Source organism: Mus musculus, chromosome 9, assembly GCF_000001635.26.
Source record: "Mus musculus strain C57BL/6J chromosome 9, GRCm38.p6 C57BL/6J".
Taxonomy (NCBI): Eukaryota; Metazoa; Chordata; class Mammalia; order Rodentia; family Muridae; genus Mus; species Mus musculus.
Genome location: NC_000075.6, coordinates 87,126,690 through 87,141,953, shown reverse-complemented (window position 1 = coordinate 87,141,953; position 15,264 = coordinate 87,126,690). Strand labels below are relative to the sequence as shown.

Here is a 15,264-nt window from a genome sequence, read left to right as displayed (position 1 = left end):
TGATTAAGGATGTTGAACATTTTTTCAGGTGCTTCTCAGCCATTCGGTATTCCTCAGGTGAGAATTCTTTGTTCAGCTCTGTACCCCATTTTTTAATGGGGTTATTTGATTTTCTCGAGTCCACCTTCTTGAGTTCTTTGTATATATTGGATATTAGTCCCCTATCTGATTTAGGATAGGTAAAGATCCTTTCCCAATCTGTTAGTTGTCTTTTTTTCTTATTGACGGTGTCTTTTGCCTTGCAGAAGCTTTGCAACTTTATGAGGTCCAATTTATCGATTCTCGATCTTACAGCACAAGCCATTGCTGTTCAATTCAGGAATTTTCCCCCTGTACCCACATCTTCGAGGCTTTCCCCTACTTTCTCCTCTATAAGTTTCAGTGTCTCTGGTTTTATGTGGAGTTCCTCAATCCACTTAGATTTGACCTTAGTACAAGGAGATAGGAATGGATCAATTCGCATTCTTCTACATGATAACCACCAGTTGTGCCAGCACCATTTGTTGAAAATGCTGTCTTTTTTCCACTGGATGGTTTTAGCTCCCTTGTCAAAGATCAAGTGACCATAGGTGTGTGGGTTCATCTCTGGGTCTTCAATTCTGTTCCATTGGTCTACTTGTCTGTCACTATACCAGTACCATGCAGTTTTTATCACAATTGCTCTGTAGTACAGCTTTAGGTCAGGCATGGTGATTCCACCAGAGGTTCTTTTATCCTTGAGAAGAGTTTTTGCTCTCCTAGGTTTTTTTGTTATTCCAGATGAATCTGCACTTTCACTGTTTTTATAGCATCTCTGTGAGTTCTCCTGCCTCATTGGCTTGATTCTAAATGACACACTTTAACATCTGTAGTGAGAGCGGTCCATGGTTCACAAGACTGTACATTGACTTATTCCCTTTGCAGAATTCTGTTTCTGGGGATGTGATCTGTCACCCAAGCAATGGAACCTCTACCACTGTCAGAGTCTGGTGACACTACACAGAGCAGTGACAGGACGGAGCTGCCACCGTTGAGTGCCTGCTACAGAACAGGTCAATATCCACCTTAGCTATGGACAGCAGGGGGGGAATCTTTCCCGAGTTAGAGGGCTAGGACTGTACAAGATGGATAGTCCAAGAGCACTGTGCTTGGGGGGCAAAGACAGGTGGCTAACCATGAGTTTCAGAAGCCAAAACTGCAGCCTCCCAGAAAGCAACATCAGGAGGATAACGAGGCTCAGATATCCCTCCTAAGCATCTCTAGCAGTCTGTCACTACTGGTACCTATCTCCGTCTTTCCTCCAGAGTCACTGGCATCTTTCCTCCTTTCCCTCTAGCTCCATCTCAAGCACCACGTCTTCTAGAAACCCTTCCTCGCTGCTCTGCTTGGAACGATAAGTGCAAGCACAGGAGTGTGCATGTCCCTGTGTGACTGCAGCCTCGTGCGTGCCACAGTGAGTGTGCAGACGGGAGAGGGACAGCCTCGGGCATCTGATCTCACCTCCTACCTTCTTTGAGACAGGATCTTTCGTGGGTCATTGGTCTACAGACCTGCACTGTGCTCTCTCTTACTGTAAGAGGAGAAATACAGACACATGCTCCTGGATCCAAGCTCAGGTCCACAAGCTCACACAAGCACTTCACCGAGGGCCCCCCCTGCCCCCCCCCACTGTCAGTGAACTCTCAACCTGAAAGCTGAAACCTCTCACATAGCACTCCTCCGTTTCTACTTTAGAGTTCGGTGTGCATACCCTGACCCCTCCCGGAGACCTGTTCCACAGCTTCTGTAGGAGACCACGTTTTTGCCTCCAGTGGGCGTTTAATGGGTGTGCTTTCATTACAAGCAGCAAACTGACCTGTGAAGTTTTTTCCAATTCAAGGAAAGCTGGTGGCAAGGCTAAGCTCCATGTATTTGCCCAGTCATCAAGGTTGTCCTGTCATAAATGGATGTTGCCCATTCATAAAGGTTGACATCAGTTTGTCTTGAGGCGATATCTGTTTGCCCCATTCTGCGATTGGAAAACTAAGGCGTGGGCGTCGTTTCCCTAATGTCACAATTCCACTCAGTGGCACAGCTGGAATTTGCACTCCGAATGTAGAAATTATCGTCATCAGGAACTCATACTTCCTCTTATCCAATCATTCGTTCGTTTGTTCCTTCTACAGATATTTGCAATTATTTGCCTCTGCTCTGTAACAGCTGCCAGGAAAATTGCAATGCCTGGCTCACAGATCTTATCCTCAAAACCTAATAAAAGGGAAAGAGGAGCGAGGAAAGAAGTAATCAAAACCCAATATTCTGAACTTCACAAAAGAGGCTCACAGAGAGAGAGAGCCTGAAGGGATGTCTTTGTTTCACCCACAGTGTTTGGAAAGGGGAGCTGACAGTAAGGATTCGCTGAGAAGACAGAGTTATAAAAGCCCGAAGCACTGACTGAGGGAAACTGCAGAAGCCTGAGGAGGAGCAATCCACGGGGCCTGGATGAGTGTGATAAACTTGGAGGCTGGCTTTGATTGCTGGGCATGGGGCAGAGGTGGAAGATGGGGGGTGGAGGACAGGGGACAACATGCGGTTGGTGAGAGCAACAGCAGATGCGCCCGGCAAGCCCAGTGGGTCCCACTCCCAGAGGTCTAGGAAACACTTTCATGGACTCCATCATCCTTGAACATGTGTGAAAAGTCATCATATCTGCACATGTCCTCTCAGAGGAGAAGCTCCAGGGCTTTATTCAACTTTTCCAAAAGGCTTAATGGCCCAGGGCCAGAAGCTGGGGACATCAGGTTCCTTTCTTGAAACTTGATCTGTGGACCATCAATCAGAATATGCAGGGCACCTGGATTTTGGAAGGACACAAGGCTCAGCCCTGCTAGATGCCTCCAAACATGAAGCAGTACTGCCGTCCCTAAACAAGAATGGCAGGGCCCACCAGCCTCTCACCAATACTCCCTAAGTGGGAATGGAGGGCACTGCTAGCCAGCTAGCAGGCCAAGAGTCAGGGAGCTGACAGCTAAGAGCATGTCATGGGGAGGGAGCAGGGAGTAAGACCACAGTTTGCTGAGACAGTGAGCCTAGAGTGCTTGAGTCTTCCAGTGCTCCATCTGACATCATTCCCTGCTAAGTTATGTCATCCCAGAATCATACATCCTGATCCCCAATGCTTGAGACTGTTTGGAAATAGGGCCTTTAAAGAGCTGATTAAGTTGGATGAGGCCATGTCATTCAGTCTTAATCCATGCAACCAATGTTCTCATGAGAAGAGCAAATTAATACACAGAGAAACAGTGGGTGGATATGAGCGTAGAAGGATGACCATGTGACAGGAATAGACTAGCCATCCAAAGTCAAGAAGTGCTATCTGAAACAGAGCTCTGTCTGTGGCCCACTGAGGAAACTTCTAGTCTCCATGCAGAGATAAATTTCTCTTATTAAAGTTACCCAGACTGTGGTATTTTGTTATAGTCAGACCCAATAGACAAATTACATCAATTTAAAACTCAAGGATAAATGCACTTAAGAAACTTAAGATGACAGCCAAATAGCTTTAACTCTCAAGGGAATGCCCTGTGTGGGCATGGACTCCTCCTCTGCCATTACATTGCTCATGTGCCTCTAAAACCCAGTTGTGGGAATATGGGAATGGAAATCTGAATACAACTTGAGATGCAGGAATGAAGTAGAAATTTCTGGTTTCTTTGGAAGCTCAGTTGGGTCACGTGATGTTTTTTTCTGGACGCTGTCTTGTGAGAGGCTGTTTTGCTGAAGCAGACATGTGAGAGGGTATATGGTGTTTTGCTGGAGTGGATGCTTGAGAGGGTGTGTGACGTTTTGAAAGAATATCAACCTCACAGACAGTGAAAGGATGCTCTTGCATTACTACACCTTGCAACACTTCACCGGTCTTCAGCGGTCTCTGCTGGTCTTCACTTTGTAGAGAGCAACGCACCAAAGAGCTTCTCACGGTATTCCAGCTGACAATTGCTACTTCCATTGACTCGTTCAAATTTGATGGAGCCTTGCAGTTCCTGCTAGATCTAGCCACTGCTACTGGCTCCTGTTTGGTGTTTGCTATTGACTGGACTGCTGATGTCCTGACAATAAAGACTGGAATTGTTCCAAAGAACTACTTCTAAACAGGTCCACAAAACCCTTTTCCTGTTAACCTTCTTTCTTTGCTACTCTGGTTGGTGGGCTAGAAGAGAAGTTGAAGCATTTAAGAACCTGAATTAAAGGAGGCTTTGGAAAATCTAAGCCTACACAACAATGGGAAGATGGAGTAGTTGAAGCAAGGCATTAGTGAAACTGGTTCTTGGAAACAAAAGTGAGAGGAAGGCTGATATTGGAAGGAGCAGCTAAGGAAATAGGAGGTGAGCAAAAGGGGGTAGAATGTAGGGAGAGATGGGTAACAATGTCTAAGGGCAAGGATCTACGATGACAATCATAGCCATGAGCCTTAGCAGAGGGGTCACATGATAGGAATTGGAGCTAGACTGTGGCTGGTAAGAAACTGGTCATTTGATCACAGGGTGTCCTTACTAGGAAGCTGGAAAGAAAGAGGAGGACCAGTACCACAGGCCTAAGGAAAGCCATGAGATACGGAGGGCTGGTCATCAAAGCTAAGTTGTCTTACTAGAAAGACCAATGGCAGGCCTTCCAATAAAGACACTAAACTCCTAGCCTTGATGTATGGTCATAGTTGGAGCTCTTTGTGTTTGTTGGCTCATTAACCCAACTGGGTACCAGTAGCAGTGCTGGAAACACACACAGTAGGTACAGCCAACACAGAGTCAATTAATGAGATGCAAAGTGTCCAGCTATGATGCTCTTGCTTAGCCTTCACTTGTTTGGATATGTTGTTTGGTTTTTGTTGTTTGTTTTTTCTCTTCAGGTTAGAGACAAACATTTTAAAAGATGGATAGCATCTCTTTCCAATGGAAGAAGGAACTTGAAGACAGAGTCGAGGGAGAAAATAATTGCTGAATTAAGATACTAGACAAGGGGCTGGAGAGATGGCTCAGCAGTTAAAAGTGATGACTGCTCTGCCAGAGGTCCTGAGTTCAATTCCCAGCCACCACATGGTGGCTCACAACTGTCTGTAATGAGACACTCTTCTGGTATATGTTTGAAGACAGATACAATGTACTCATATAAATAAAAATAAAATTAAAAAAATATACTAGACAAAAGGATAAGAAAATAAATCAAGAAAATTCTGTGGGAAGAATTGAACATCCACTTATTTATTCGTTCAGGGTGGGTATTATGTAGTGCCCTCCTGGAGATAAGGAACTTTTTCTCATCGATGAGGCAGATATGAAAGAAAGCATCTAGTTTGTTCCTTTCCATTTGCTTGAGATGACACCATCGATTAAGGAGAATAGAAACCAGCAATGAAGCCCATCAGGGATGGACCTAAGCATCCGAGTAAACAAGCGCAGTCTGGAGACAGCATGAACCTGGAGCAGACCCAGAGGCTTCACTGCAGAGGTAGGGAGAAGATAAGGAAAGGAAGCAGAGAGGAAACAGCATGAAATGTGCTCGGCTCCCCTCCCGGCTGCTGGCAGGGAACAGCTCGCAGCTCTTAGGATGCCAGAATCAGAGACGCTGTTGGCTGGAGACTTGGGGTGGCATGGATTGTTTTCCAGTTGATTAGGACCAGCCAGCCCAGGAGGAAGCAGTAAACCAAGACCGGTCTCTGAGGATCCACCACAAACACTTAATATGTCTGGCCCAGGAAACCTGGCTACGTTCCAATGTGTTCAACAGCAAGGCAAGAGCCAACTAAAGGAAGGAGTGAGACAGAAAAACTGCTATGGCTCTCAGATCTTAAAATGCATAAGATGATACATTTACTACTCTGACTGGACTGTCATTTTAGACTAGGATAATCTATCATCTAGCTAAACCAAAGGCAGAAACACACATCTGCATAGGATGCCAGCAAAAGTTACCCAAGGGAACAAAGTGTCACTCCTCAAGGACAGTTTCCTCCTGCTGTCTATGGACTTTCAGAAGCCAAGCAGGAGGGCGAGCATCCCAGAAGCCCAGGCTAGACTGTGAGAAGCACGTGCTCAGCGCCCTCCTGTCAATCAAGCCCCTCCCACACTCTCCCTGCAGTAGTTCCCAGTTTTCCCGATCGAATTTGGAGGTTATTGCTTATTATAATATTTTCCTTACCATTTTTGTCCAAAATCCGGTTTAATTTGCTTAGCCTCGGTTTTCTGTGAGTCTTTTCAAATTAGCACAATCATCCCCAAGTCTGTATTCTTAGCTTTTACTTGAAAGCTGTTTCTTTGTATTCTGTGGTTCACACAGCTGGACAAGATATAATCCAGCAGGCTCTTACACGCAGGCCCTATGAATCCCAGTCCTTCCTGTCTGATGCTTGAGCGTTGACTCAAACTAACCATTTCGCATCTAGTCCTCCTGTTCCTCCACTAGACATCCTCACAGACATCCACCCGCAGGATGTGTTACCAGGCAGACAAAGCAGCTAACATCTTCAGTTCATGTGTGGCATTCGGTCAGGAAGGTGGAGCTTTGGGAGCTTTCAAATGGCAAGGAGAATATTTAATACACACACACACACATACATACATACATACACACACACACACACACACACACACACACACACACATACATACATACATACATACATACACACACACATACATACATACATACACACACACACATACACACACACACACAAATAGAATATATTTAATACACACACATAGAATACATTTAATACACATATGCACACACTCAGGGTCAGGGAGGGAGGGGGAGGGGAAGAGAGGGAGAGTTTTTTTGAAGTGCATTTCTCTGATTGTGTTTGAATATTTACTGTCACATAGTAATGAGGAAGCTTCGGTTTATTAGCTCTGGGCTCCTCTACTTTCTGACAGCAAATGGCAAGCAGGCTGGCTTCTCCTGGCTCTTCCCTTCATATTAGTCTTTAAATTGCACCACAGCCAATTATAAGATGCACCGGAACTGTTCCAAAAATGGAAGTTTCAATGACTCTAGCTGACATGGGTGATTAGATAGATGGGTGTTGCGTCGTGTGTGTTTAAGTCCCAGTTCTTTTCTGCATGCCAGCAGGCTTTGCTGAAGAAGATGGATAATGGTGAGATGACACATCCTCTATATAGATGTGATATATACATGTTGTATAAATATGTGCACAAAAATCTCAGAAACATTAAATATACAGACATTAAAATTGTTTACTACTTTAAAGAGAGCATCAACATATAATAGAGGAAGATAGCACCTGTCCTTCACTGCCACATCACCAATGACAGGCAGCATTCTCATTAGTCTAAGACAAATGTGCGACAAGGCCATTTCCACAGTGCCTAGACAGTGCAGCTGTCATGCTAAGTAGCTTAAGCTGGACTCAAACTGTCAACTCTCCTGCCTCAGGGATTGTAGGTGTCCAACGCTAATGCCAGGCAAACAAACCCTTTTAGTAGTGCTAATATCTCACTGAGTGTGTCCCACAGTTCACTGAGCTCCTTCTTGGTAGAGCTTTAGGAAGATGCCAGAGTCTTCTACCATAAGCATTGCTAAGATGGCATCTGTCTTATGTAATGCTGGACTCGACAAAATACAAAGTGTTTGGTTGGAACCCCTGCTCATCCCCTGCGCAAGCTAAGAAGCCTGTTTGCTCTTCTTCCCCAACCCTGCCTAAAGGGAGAAAATCTGAGCTAACACATCATCTCTCCCCGTCTCAGCGTTTCCAGCTATTCACCAACAAACGCCCGTCCAGAGGCTTAACCTTTTTACCTAACACGGGCATAATTTCACGGTTGCCTAGTTCACTTGTCATCACCCTGAGCCCCAAACCCATAAATTTCCCACTTGCTTTAGCCTGGGCATGTGACTTCACTGAGTTCCACCTGTGAGATCAGGGACTCACCTGAGAGCTGTGTCTCAATACACTTGCCTTTAGACTTCTGATTCAGCTTCGGTTGATTCATCTCATCAGCAGAGAAACCATGACAAGTAGTTATTCTCTCTGTCCCTTCATGGTTATCTTATACCTGTCAGCATTTCCGTGCCTGCCAACATGTGTGGCCAGCCTAGTAGAAGACAATACTAGTATAAGTTTTTATTCATTTAACAATACATCCCTATCTTATTAACCAGACATATAGTTAGTGTCATAAATTTATGAAAGGCATTCCATTTAGTCTAGACACAAGAAATCTGTGGGCAGGGAAAGGCGGTGACTGCATCAAACACGTGAAGGCTGAGGACCTGGGGAGAAGTGTTCGGTGGCTTTAGTAGGTTTCACATGAGTGAGAGAAAGTTCTGCTAGGTGGCCCAGAGAGCACCTCCCCAGTGGCCGTGATCTGGAACAAGCTGGATACACAAGCACACGGCAAGGGCAGAGTCAAGGGCATTAACGTCACCTTGCAAAGATGGACATGGTGTTTTTCCAGATCACTTCCAGCCCAGTGATGCTAGAAGAAATAGAGAGATTGATGGAAATAGAGATGATGGAGATGGAGATGGAGATGGAGATGATGGAGATGGAGATGGAGATGGAGATGGAGATGATGGAGATAGAGATGATGGAGATGAAGATGATGGAGCTGACCATAGAGATGTTCTTTTGTAAAATAGCCAAGAATCGATTTTCAATAATTTTGAATGGTTTAAAGTGAAAAGGCAATTGCTTCTGTTACCACGTGTAGCCAGTCAATCAGTAACTATGTACCATATGTGTATCAAGATCCAGGCATCCCTTTAGATGACAGGGAGCTAAGCAAAACACACCAGACTCCCTTCTTGGAGCCAATTAACATCTGGCATGCCCTTCAGAGTCATCCAGAGTACTTCTCACTTGGTTCTGTGATGGGTGCGTAAGATGAGCAGGTCATCCATGCTCTGGCTGAAGAAGTGGAAGCTTCATGAGAGCACACAAGGAGTGTGGGAAGAAGGAGAGAAGCCTCCAGTGCTCCAGCCCGCCTCATGGCTTGACCAGCAACCCCTGCATGTGAGAGGTTATCATCCCCGTGGTGCAACCTCACACCTGGAGAGTGGGAAACAAGTCCTGGCTTTCCTAAAGACTGCTACTTCTTTAAATGTTGCAAATAGCTTAAACCTCAGAGCCATGCTGGCTACAAGCCTAGTGTATTTTAGTTACTAAGTCATGAGGTTCTTAAAGGCAGATTCTGTATCCTATGCGTTCTTAAAAACATCATGTCTGGTGCATAAAGCATGCCTGATAATGGACATTTTATGTGTTTGTTAATTGGTAAGTATAAAAAAATAAGATACCACTCTCATATAGTGTCTTTAAAGGATGCTGTTCTCAGGAGTACAGAACAACAGAAATAGGGAGCCACAGTATTTATTGTGCCATCAAAGGAGCAAGACAAGTTAGACAAGGCTGTGTATATTGGCTACAGAAATGTTAGGTAAATTGTGCAGAACTGATGCCTTAGGGAAGCAAAGGTCTGGTTTTGTCTTCCAAAACATTTGAGAATCGTGTAGGTTTCTGTTGTTTTTCCATTACATTTCAGTATTTTCTGCTTAATTCTGTTCCTTAGTTTTCCAATACCTCACAAGGCCTTCATGAAATTATGAGACTGTACTATGCCAATGAATCATCTTACAACACTAAGGACATTCTCAGCACTGGGACATTAAGAAAGGGGATGTGATGCGTGTCTCTGTGACAGCTCTCTGGCAGGTTTCTGTTCAGAGAGAAGTTAATGAAAAGATGACAGCATACTGTCTTCAAGTTCTCACCGGTTGAGAAAGCCACGTACAACTTGAAGTAGAAGAAGTGTGTCTTCTCACAAGACATTCTGGCTGTTTGGAGACCCCAGAGCTTTGTTTTAAGGGAAATCAAGCAAAACATGATATGGTGGTTTGAATGGGATTGATCTTGTAGGCTCATATATTTGAATACTTGCTCCCTGGTTGGTGGAACTGTTTGGGAAGGATTAGGAGGTGTGGCCTTGTTGGTGGAGGTGCATCACTGGGGTTTCGATGTGAGGTTTAGTATGCCTTTCTCAGCCTCATGCACAGTTGTGTCTCAAGATGTGAGCTTTTAGCTATTGCTCCCCCTGTCATGTTTGCCTGCCTGCTGCCATGTGTCCTACCATGATGGTCATGGACTTACCCTCTAGAACAGTAAGTCCCAAATTAAACACTTCGTTTTATAAGTTTCCTTGGTCATGGTGTTTTATCACAGAAACAGAGATGTAAGTAACCAAGACCAGGACAACCTGCTTTAATCTCTGTGTCACGATGCTGGTAACAGATTCCAGCTGAAGGACAAATGGCATTGCTGTTGTGGAGAGGTTCCCAGAAAACTTGAGCTATGCTCACCAGACTGTCTTGGATTGCTTTTAATGGATAAACCTGGGATCTGTGAATTCTAGGAGAAGGATTCTTGTCATCATTCAGGAAGTTATACAGCTAGCTCAGTCAAAAATTCAAACATTTTAAGACTCAAACTGTCCACTGAGCGGTGCACATTGTTTTGATGCCTTCTGTGTTTCTGTGAGTTAGCATGGGTCAAACACCCCTGGATCTCTGGGATGACTGGCTCAGTTCACAAAGTATATCCTTGTGACAAAAGGAAGGTTGCCCCCCCCCCCACACACTGATCTCTTGTGTTTTCTCCTGTGCAACTCAAATGAATCCATAAGAAACATGAAGTCTGTTTATTCCAGAATAGGAATGCACACATAGGGGTGCTGACCCACCAGAAACCGTTGTTTGTAAAATGGAGAAGAGAAAACGAATGAGCTGTCATTTCCCTCCCTGGAGCAGTTGAAAACATTTAACTCATAAGCCAAATTGAGCCATTTGTGCCTATAGATTGCAATTAGGTTGTTAGAAAAGCAGTTCTCACTCCTCCAGCAAACCCCTGCCCCCCAGCTTCAGAAGACAACAAATGGCTGGCCATGCAGTTTGGAGAATAGATTCTTCCAATCCTTAATGGATCTTCCACCAATGCTGTGATTAAAAATTAGCCATCCACGAGTAATCAGTTGCAGGTTTCTTTTCATATGTCTCTCTGGTGGGGAGAAGGTTCCTTCTCTACCAGACAAATAAAGCAGACTTCTGTAAATCTCAGATGGAGGCAGTAGACTTTTGCATACCCCCCCCCCAAACGTTATACAATATAGCATGCTTGTTTGCAACAAAATAAGAGACCTTGGTGGATGACACGCATCATAACATCTTTATTTTCCTTCTCCTGAAGATGATTGTTTAAATTTGATGCACATTTATGTGGCATTTGCTGTAAGTGCCTTAAAAAGATTAATTTGTTCAAACTACCATTTGAACTTAGTCAGATACTATCATTAGTTTCAACATTTTGCAGGAAACTGAGCACAGAGAGTTGGAACTTGCCCAGTCATCCAACCTACCTGATTCAACTCCAGCACAATCCCTGTGTGCTGGTTCACTCTCCTGTCTTACCATATTTCTCTCATGTATACATATGTGTGGTGTACCTGTGTGTAGATGGGTACTTGCATGTATGCAGTCACATGCACATGCAAGTGTACATGTGGAGGCCCAACACTGATGTTGGCAGTCTTCCTCAGCTACCCACCTTATTCGTGGACAAAGGGCTTTCAGTTGAATCCAGAGCTTGCTGATATAGCTCTGAGCTTGCACTTGGCATCTTCTTTCTCCACCTTCCCAGTGCTGGAACTACAGGCATGTCACCTGACACACCTGGCATTTATAGTTGTTCTGGGGATCCAAATTCTGGTCCTCACATTTATATGGCAAGGGCTTTAAACATTGAGCCATCTCCCTTATTCACAAGACTTAAATGCATTTAATTCCTTCTCTGTTTTAAAATACTATTTCTGTAACAACAACAAGTACACACTTTATATCCTGATGTATTTTGGGGGCTCTGCAGGAGAAAATGGGCAGAGATATATGCACGAGACAAGATGGTGGGGAGCATGTGGTCAACCACTTCTTGGAGCTCACTATCCTGTAAAGACTTACAAAGTTCCCGCCATCTCTGTCCTCCCTTCCTGGGCTGAGTCTGACTGGAAGGTCCCAACTGTTTCCTTGTTCTTTTTCCTGTGCTTAAGTTCATGAATTCATGTTGCCCACTGAGTACTAAATAATTTTTCTGAGATGATTTATTCATTAATCCATCTCATGAACGCCTTCTGTGTGTCAGGCTTATACTGCTATGAAGAACACTGGAGCCTCTTCCTGTAGATGAAGAGTATGGTAAAGCAGGGAGTGGAAACCCCGAAGTTAACGCTAATCCTGAGTACCTTGGACAGATCCAAGAAGAGTGATGTATCCCATCTATACTAAATGGTGACAGTATGTACCATAATGAATATTACTGTCCTTATGTCCCGGACTTGTTTTTATGTATATGTAAACAAGGTAAGTTCACCTCACCAAGCTTTTACAGGAAGGCTGCCAATAAAGAGGTAATTATAGGTACAATTATAAATGAACTAATATTCTACATTGTACTTCTAGGGTGGATGGTATTGAACACCACAACGCCCTGACACAGCAGTACCTTTTACAGGCATTCCTTATCCAGTCTGACCATTCCTCATTTTCGGAGGTTATTCAGACACACAATACTGGACACTAGGATATTGAATTGTGATTTCCAGACAATTTCCTGGAGGGCTTTGGCAATTCTGTAGACAATGTATCACAGAGGGACACACCAGAGATCCAGAGCCAGAGTTAATTGAGTGCAAAGGGTGAAGAATAGAGCCACTGGAACACATAGGTCGCTCCTGGCTGCTCTATGTAAGTCAGCATCATCTTTTGGTGAGTGGAAGGAAGTAGCTTGTACTAGTGACCAATCTTTTTTTTTTTTTTATAGGCATTGGATAATTTATTGAAACATCCCTGACTGAATTCACAACATCAATCCCTGTCTCAGGAACTGAAGTTATCAGGAATATAAATTTCCATGTCACCCTTGTCTGTTTGGAGGATTCTACAGGGAACCAAGTCAGGTGGCCATTGCCTTTGATGACAGCACTGGGGGTGTGGTGGGAAGAAGACAGGTGGATCTCTGAGATTTGAGGGCCAACCTGGTCTGCATAGAGCATTCTAGAGCAGGCAGTGTTACTTAGAGACCCTGTTTTAATAACAAAACCCAAACAATGAGGTTGCTTTGTTAGCATTTGGAGACTGTGTGTGGTTAAAGCAAAGTCATCCTGGGCTGTCGGGGCCGCAGTGTAGCCATACCTATAACAAGGTAAATCCTTCACCTTTTCTAAAGTATGATCACAACAGTAACTTCCACCAAACCCAAGGAATGTCATCTGCAGCCTGCGCATGCTGGAGCAGACCTTCACTTCCATTACTCAAGAGGCAAAGGCAGGCAGATTTCTGTGAGTTCAAGGCCAGCCTGATCTCCATAGGCAGGGATGGTCCATGCAGAGGCTTCTAGTCCTGCTGTAACCTGTTTATGGTCTCACTAGTGTAGTCCATACATATACAATAAATTCCTGATTTACCATTATGTCCAGGTGTTAATCAAACTCTCGGGAGGTAGTTTCCTCAACTTCAAGACTAAGCTTAAAGACTTTGGGATCAGGGATAGCACAGTGGTGGTATGAGCCTTATATACCAGCACTTTGAGGCAGAGCTAGGCAGATCTGGAGTTAATTCAGATTCAAGGTTAATGGTGCAAAGTCCAGGCCAGCTAGAAGTATCACAGTGAAACTTTTACCTCAAAGAGCATCACGCACAAATAAGAAACCTAGCTATTGAGGCGACTGTGATGAAAGACCTTTGGCAGGAAGCCTGAAGAGCTAAGCTCCACTCCAGCACCAGGAGACCCTAATCCTATGTTGTCCTTTGTCCTGACTTCTATACAACAGCCAGCTTCCACACAAAGTATTTTTTGTGAAAACAACACAAGCTTTTTTAAAAAAAAACAATTTGTCAACAATTTCATGTTATCAATGAGCCACTCCAAGATCTAAATCCCCAAGCAGGTGCCTCAGAAACACCAATAGACCAAAAAAAAATACATTCCAATCACACACAAACCAATAAAATACTCATTGGTACAACATGAGTGATCAAGGTCAGAGGGGATAAAAATCCAGCCTTGTTAACCAGTCAATCTCTTGGGAAGTGGTTGTTCTGGCAGTATATGTCAGTCTGTAACCATGCCTTGGGAAAGGAGGCAAGAAGTCAGTGTGATACTGTGCTGCACATTGAGTTGATAGCTAGCCTGAAGGAGAGGCCACTTTTGAGGGGAGGCTGTTAAAAGAAGTGGAACCACACCAGTGGGGTTTGGCCCTGGACATTCAAGTGGAGGCCCTAGGTGGAGACTCAACACCATTTCTGCACCATTTCTGTCCAATGTCATCTGTCCTGGCACCTAGGTATTCAAACATTGACCCTGAGGATTCTGGGAGGCACCCACCATTTGATGAGTTTGGTGCAGCCAGGCCTCTGATAGGGGGTGGGGAATTGGGGAAACAGTTTTTGTGGTACATGTTGGAGTGGCCCATGGGGAAGGAGGATCAGCAACTGTGCTTACAGCTGGTCGAGGACTCAGGGGGATTGATGGGAATGAGCCTGTACTTCCAGCTTGGTGGCCTGCAGCAGAGGGCTTTGTGGGAAGGAGAAGAGGTATCATCCCGGGCAGACTGCTGCAGCCTGGCCAAGGGGGGCCGCATCTCCTCCTCCAAGGATCTCTGGATGAACCAAGCCTCAACTTGTTCCTCTTTCAGTTTCAGTCTGGTGGCCATGATCTTTCGAGCCTGGAGGTCTGGGTATGGTTCCACCTTGAAGTATGCTTTCAGCTCTGAAAGCTGCTCCCAACTGAACTTCTGGTCAAGGGGACCCAGGGTACAAGGAGGTCAGGGAACGTGGAGATGCTTCCATTTCGCCTGTAGCTCACTTCAGTTGTGTTTGAAGGTATGCTCTAAGGATTTAGGATTGTGACCAATCTTATAGTCTTTGAAGATTGTATTATTTGGCATAATGGACCGGCATGTTCTTCTTGGGGAGAAGGGACTATCATTTCTTTCTGTCATTTCATGTACCTCTCTGTACATAGCTGAGGATGGTGGTCCCTTCCTAACTGGAATTAGTCAAACTGGACAGGTAGAGCCGCTAGGAGATGCTTATACCTGGATTAGACCTGTGCTCTGTGCACTTAGCTTCATTCAGCACCAAGTTAGTAAGGGTTTTGGAGAGAACAGATCTCAACAAGAGCACCTTGCTTTTTATGTTCAGCTCAAGAAATCAGAAGTTTGGGTAAATATTCGAGCCAATACT

The 15,264-nt window shown here is 44.5% G+C and overlaps 1 pseudogene; it reads right to left on the bottom strand.

Moving 5' to 3' along the window:
- Positions 1-14,406: 14,406 nt before the first annotated feature.
- Positions 14,407-14,868, bottom strand: Gm8282 (annotated as a pseudogene).
- Positions 14,869-15,264: the final 396 nt, after the last annotated feature.